The following is a 6,204-nucleotide window of genomic DNA, read 5'->3' on the forward strand; positions in this document are numbered from 1 at the left end:
ATGTTGCAGACTTTGAGAGAGGGAGCCAAGAGAAGTTTTAGGCCACTGGGGACGTTTTTTTTCACCATAGAGAACCTCGAACCCTTCCTCTTCCTATCTGTGGTTCATTCTAGGCCATGGAATTAAAGAGCCCCTCCCACACACACTCCTGCTACCTGACTCTGTCACCACAGGCTCAAAATCAACAGGCAGAAACCGGCCAACCAACTGAGGGCTGAAATCCCCAAAGCTGCCTCCAGAATTAATCTTTAACCTTGGATATTTGATGACAGTGGGGGTAGAGGGGTGCAAAAAAACTGGCTGAACACGATTCATAATCCACCGTTGATGGCTTTGAACTTCTTTTTGTTTTGGTTTGGTTTTGTTGTTTTGTTGAAACAGTGTTTCTCTTTGTAGCCATGACTGTCCTGGAACTCACTCTGTAGCCCAGGCTGGCCTTAAAACTCAGAGTTCCACCTGCCTCTGCCTCCCAAGAACTGGGATGAAAGGCGTTGCGCCACCACACCCGGCTTTTTGCTTTTTTAAGAGTTTTTTTTTATTTAAATGTATGCCTTTATGAGCTTACGTGAACCATGTGCATGGGTAGTGCCCACAGAAACCAGAGAGTTTTACAGACGGTTTTAAGTTGTCTCGTGTAGGCACCGAGAACTGAACTCGTGCCCTCTGCAAGAACAGTACCTGACCTTCACTGCTGACCCATCTCTCCAGATAAACAATTTTTAAAACAGTGACACCACACGATTTTCTTACTCTACGCAAAAAGAGGAAACGCACTGCAGTGGTTTGAATAAGCGTGGCCCCCATTGGCCATTTAACTGCTTAGTCATCAGAGAGTGATGCTATTGGAAAGAATTAGAGGCGTGGCCCTCTTGGAGGAGGTGTGGCCTTGATGGAGCAGGCATGCCCTGTTGGCATGGGTGTGGCCCTGTTGACGTGGGCGTGGCCCTGTTGATGTGGGTGTGGCCCTGTCGAAGGAGGTGTGTCACTGGGTTGGAGTTTGAAGTTTCAAAAGCCCATAGCAGGCCTATTCCTCTGCCTCCCAGCTGCCTGTGGATCAAGATGTAGAACTCTCAGGTACTTCAATACCAGTCTGGTTTTTCTGTTGTTGTTGTTGTTTTGTTTTGGTTTGGTTTTGGTTTGGGGTTTTTTTTTTGGTTTTTTGGTTTTTTTTTGTTTTTTTGCCTGTGTACCACCATGCTCCTGTCATAATGATAACGGTGTAAGTCTCTGAAATTGAAAGCCAGTGCCAAATAAAGGCTGTCTTTATGTATGGTCATGGTGACTCTTCACAGACATAAAACAGTGACTAAGACACACAAGTGTCTGCTCTCAGGGCTGGGGAGATGGCTCAGTGGTTAGAAGCACTTGCTGCTACTGTAAGCCAGGACCTGAATTCAGTTTCCAGCATCCACATGAAGACCAACAACCACCTAGAACTCTATTTCCAGGGCATCCAGCGCCTCCTCTGGTCTCCCTGGCTATTGTACAAGTGTGGTGCACACGCATGTACTCAGACACACACACACACACACACACACACACAAAACAAATAAATGCATCTTTATATTTGCTCCCAACTGTACTATTTTTAGGAAAATCTGCTCAAATTAATTATTTTGGCGCTCATGGACTTCTGGGAAGACTATAGCTGTGATAGCCGTAAGACAGGTTGCTTAAACCAAGCTCAAGCTGCATCAGGTGATGTAGGCGCTCAGGTGCCTCGGAGTACCTAAGAGGGGCCTGTGTGGCGACCTCCGAAGGGGCTCCCGGAGGCACATAGAAAGAACCCAAAAATCCAGAACATTCCATCTGCGGAGGCAAAACCACAGAGATATGTATTTGGGCTAATCTTCCTCCAGTGTTTCTTTGTTGTAAGACCCCACAGTGGCCCTACATCAGAAGCACAACCCACGGGGTTGGGGATTTAGCTCAGTGGTAGAGCGCTTGCCTAGGAAGCGCAAGGCCCTGGGTTCGGTCCCCAGCTCCGAAAAAAAGAACCAAAAAAAAAAAAAAAAAAAAAAAAAAAGAGAGAAGCACAACCCAGAGAGCACAGATTGACAAAGTGACTACTGCAATAGCAAGAGGGTATGAGGTTTTTAATCCACATCCATGCAGGAAGAGGCAACCCCAAACCCAAAAAGCACACAACCTTTATTCCTTACAGAGGGCAGACTTCAGCAACAGGGTTAGCTGGCCTATTCTCATTGGTGGTACACAGGACAAAGGATCTGGTCAGGTATTGGCTGACCTGCTCAAGGGGATGTTCTTGGCTCAGTTGGTCACTTTCCTCATCCAGCCCTACACCTGGCCTTGGAGAATCACTGGGAAAGGGCTAAATTGGCACATCCCTTGGGGGGGGGGGTGAACTGGGTGGTCGGGCAGGGTCAGGATGACATCTTGTGGTTGTTCTCGGGATTTACCACAGGAAGGGGTAGGGGGTCTTTCTGAGAACAGTTGTTATCGCTTAATTACCTTAGTCAGAATCTTGATCACCAAAATTTTATCATATCACTGGGCATCCTGACGTCAGATGTATCTCTCAGAAAGGTCACAAGTTTGTCATAGGTATCCTGACCACCAGATGTGTTTCTCAAAACCTTGTTTTTACAACTTCGTTTCTCACATCTATGAAACTTTATTTCTACATCTGCAGAAATAGAAATCACCCTTCCTAAAGGAGTGTTACAAAAACAAAGAAAAGGATCGTTTCCAACATTCTCTTGTACATAGAAATATCTGTAGGTCAGCGCCCTTAATGATGCATGCTCATGATGTCTACCAACGTATTTAAAAGCCAGGCACGGCGGCACATGGCTGCAATCCTAGCAGTTGGGAGGCTGCAGTAAGATGATGGCCCTGGGCTATATACAAGTACAAGCTCAGCCTGATCTACAGATCTACATCGATGCTGGGTGTCAGGAGGCCCTGTCAAAAACAAACACATTGGTGGGCATGGAAAGATGATTTGATCTTTCTATTTGTTCTCTTGGTTGGCTTTTTGCTTATCTGTTTCATTTTGTTACTTTTTTTGAGTCAGAGACTCACTGTGTAGCCCTGGCTGGGGTGGAACTCACTAGGTAAACCAGGCTGGCTTTGAACTCAAGGAGATCCATTTGCTCTGCTTCTGCAGGGCTAGGATTAAAGGCATGTGCCACTGTGACTGCGTTATGAAAGGAAAAAAAAAAAACCTTACAAAGCAGCACGATAGCAAAATTTGACACAAGCATGAGTGCGCTGTGCAAATTGATCGTTCATGCTAAATTGTTTGTCAAAAACAATATGTCGGGGCTGGAGAGATGGCTCAGTGGTTAAGAGCACCAACTGCTCTTCCAGAGGTCCTGAGTTCAAATCCCAGCAACCACATGGTGGCTCACAACCATCTGTAATGGGATCCGATGCCCTCTTCTGGTGTCTGAAGACAACTACAATGTACTCATATAAAAATAAATAAATAAATCTTTTAAAAAAATATATCTGCTGGAGAGGAGGCTCAGCTATTGAGAATATCAGCTACTCTTTAAGAGTTCAGTTTCAGGGACCCAAATCACGTGGCTGAGTCGCAAACACCCATAACTCCAGCTGCAGGGGGAATCTAGCGCCCTCTTCTGGCCTCCACAGGCAGCTGCACACATGTGGCAACCGTTCACACAAACTGACATACAGAAAAACCCAAAACTTTTTAACGTACATAAAATCATCACTATGTTACGAATTTTATTTATTTAAAAACAAAACAGAATTGTGTCCCAGTTTCTTCTCACTCCTGGCAGGAGATGCCTTCCGCAATATTTCCCTAATACCTCCGTAACCATGGGGACCAGAAGGAAGACTGCTAAGAGCCCTGCCTTCTAAGATTCACTCTTGGGACAAGGATGTTTCCCTGGAAAAACCAAGGTAACCCTTAGACACAATAGCAGACCCCCTTCTCACAGCTAACTGGGGAACCTGGATGATGGCTAGGTTTAACTCCCTTCCCTTCCCAGATAACTTTGAGAAAGCAGTCCCCGGGGTTCAGGAATGCTTCCTGCTGCAGCATGGAGAAGCCCAGGAATGCAGCCACATCTGTCTGCCCACCGCAGGCAGGAACACCTGTTCTCCCAAATCCAGTTTGAAAAGAAGCTTGAAGTTTAGTTCCAGGTCTGTCTTGGGGACACCACGGAGTGGCAGGATTATGTTAGAATATTGAAAAAGCAGAACTGAGTCTCTGTTAAAAATCATTCCATTCTATCTCTTTAAAAACAGAAAGGAGGGAGAAAAATCCATGCTGATTTTGTAGCAGGAAGCCAGCCCACATGACAAATTAGTCAGGATGAAATGTGGTTTGGCATTTCTGAAAATTCAATTCTTGGGTTTTGAAAAAGAATCCTAGGAAAACAAGACCTCTTATTGTCAAAGTGGAATAAGTTAGTGCAAGGCAGCAGCCCGCTTTTAAGAAAGGCTGGTTTGCAAACAGGAAAGAATATTTCAAAACAGAAAGGTTGTCTCTAAAGCAGTCATTGGAAACAACTACACGGAGATCACTCAGACGGCGAGGGGCGGCACGAGGACCCAGCAGCAAGGACCTGGAAGCTGTACTAACAAGCTGGGCCCTATCTATGCATGTTGTAGCCTCTGCTTCCTTTTACCAAAAGTCAGGAGAAAGAGGCACACATTCCTCAGAGTGGAAATAAGGCAGCGTCCTACATGAATGGGGTTAAGTTCTCCAGGGAAACTCAGGAGGTAAAAGAGAACCCGGAATGGAAGGACCATGGCTGGCTCCAGAAGAGCCACAACAATCGCACAGAGCCAAGATCGAAAACCTCCAGGTCAGAGAGCATGGAGAACGACCAGAGTCTCTCTGCTCATTTGGTGAAAAAAGGCCAAGGCCAAAGCAGCTGTGAAATATGTAAGACAGAGCTTTGGGGATTTTCCCAGCAGGTATCAAACAAGAGCAGAAATGGATTCCGAGCCCTTGAAGGCCCTGAGGTTCCAGCAAGAAAAACACAGGCTTCAGGCTAGTGTGTGTAAGTATCATGTATACTGTGTGGGAAGGTGATGGGGGTATATGCTCCCGGTGGGGCACACAAGGGTGTTCACACGCATGTACACATGCATGTTCACATGCATGTAGAAGCCAGAGGTCAGCTTCAGGCATTGTTTCTCTAGAGACCTCACCTTGCTTTTAGTTTGTTCACATGTGCATGGGTAGGCATGCCACTTCATACGTGCGGAAGTCCGTCCTCTCCCTCTCCCATGTCAGATTAGGGACTCGAACTAAGGTTGTCAGACTCAGCAGCAAGTGCCTTTATCAACTGCAGTTAGTTACTGTTCTGTTGCTCTGGTAACACCATGACCAAGGCAACTGATAAAAAGAATGACCTGCAAACCACTGAATTGAGAATGGGACCCCCGTTGAAGGAATCAGAGAAAGAACTGGAAGAGCTTGAAGGGGCTCGAGACCCCATATGAACAACAATGCCAAGCAACCAGAGCTTCCAGGGACTAAGCCACTATCCAAAGACTATACATGGACTGACCGTGGACTCTGACCTCATAGGTAGCAATGAATATCCTAGTAAGAGCACCAGTGTAAGGGGAAGCCCTGGGTCCTGCCAAGGCTGGACCCCCAGTGAATGGGATTGTTGGGGGGGAGGGCTGTAACTGGGGGAGGATGGGGAGGGGAACACCCATATTGAAGGGGAGGGGGAGGGGTTAGAGGGACGTTGGCCCGGAAACCCGGAAAGGGAATAACATTTGAAATGTAAATAAGAAATACCCAATTTAATAAAGATGGGGGTAAAAAAAAAAAAAGAATGACCTATTTGAGCTTATGGCTTCCACAGGCTAGGCATTCATGATAACAGAATGGAGTCACAGTGTCTAGAGCAGGAAGCCAAGGCCTCACATCTTCCAACTGAAAGCACAAAGTGAGGACAGCAAACTGGGAATGGCTTCATGCTTTGAAACCTTGAAACCCACCACCACCCCCGTGATGTACAACCCCCATCGAGTCCACAGTGCCACCAACTGGAAACCCAGTGTTCAAATGACAGAGCCAGTGAGGAGACATTGCCATTTAAACCGTCACATCCATGAACCCTCTTGCAATTCAGAGAACAGGCAAGCCTCAGGAATGCCACTCCCATCACCCCCTGGCCAGCACTGCGCTCCCAAGCATGCACCACCAGACCCAGGCGCATGGGCACTAGGAATCAAACCCATGTT

At 46.7% G+C, this 6,204-nt stretch overlaps 1 long non-coding RNA gene across 1 annotated transcript; it reads left to right on the top strand.

The window, feature by feature from the left end:
* Positions 1 to 611: 611 nt before the first annotated feature.
* LOC134482802 (uncharacterized) lies at positions 612 to 5,602 on the top strand. Its single transcript, XR_010059355.1, has 3 exons — positions 612 to 1,074; positions 3,771 to 3,894; positions 4,918 to 5,602. It is a non-coding gene; the product is annotated as an uncharacterized LOC134482802 (long non-coding RNA).
* Positions 5,603 to 6,204: the final 602 nt, after the last annotated feature.

This window comes from Rattus norvegicus, chromosome 17 (genome assembly GCF_036323735.1).
Source record: "Rattus norvegicus strain BN/NHsdMcwi chromosome 17, GRCr8, whole genome shotgun sequence".
Lineage (NCBI taxonomy): Eukaryota > Metazoa > Chordata > Mammalia > Rodentia > Muridae > Rattus > Rattus norvegicus.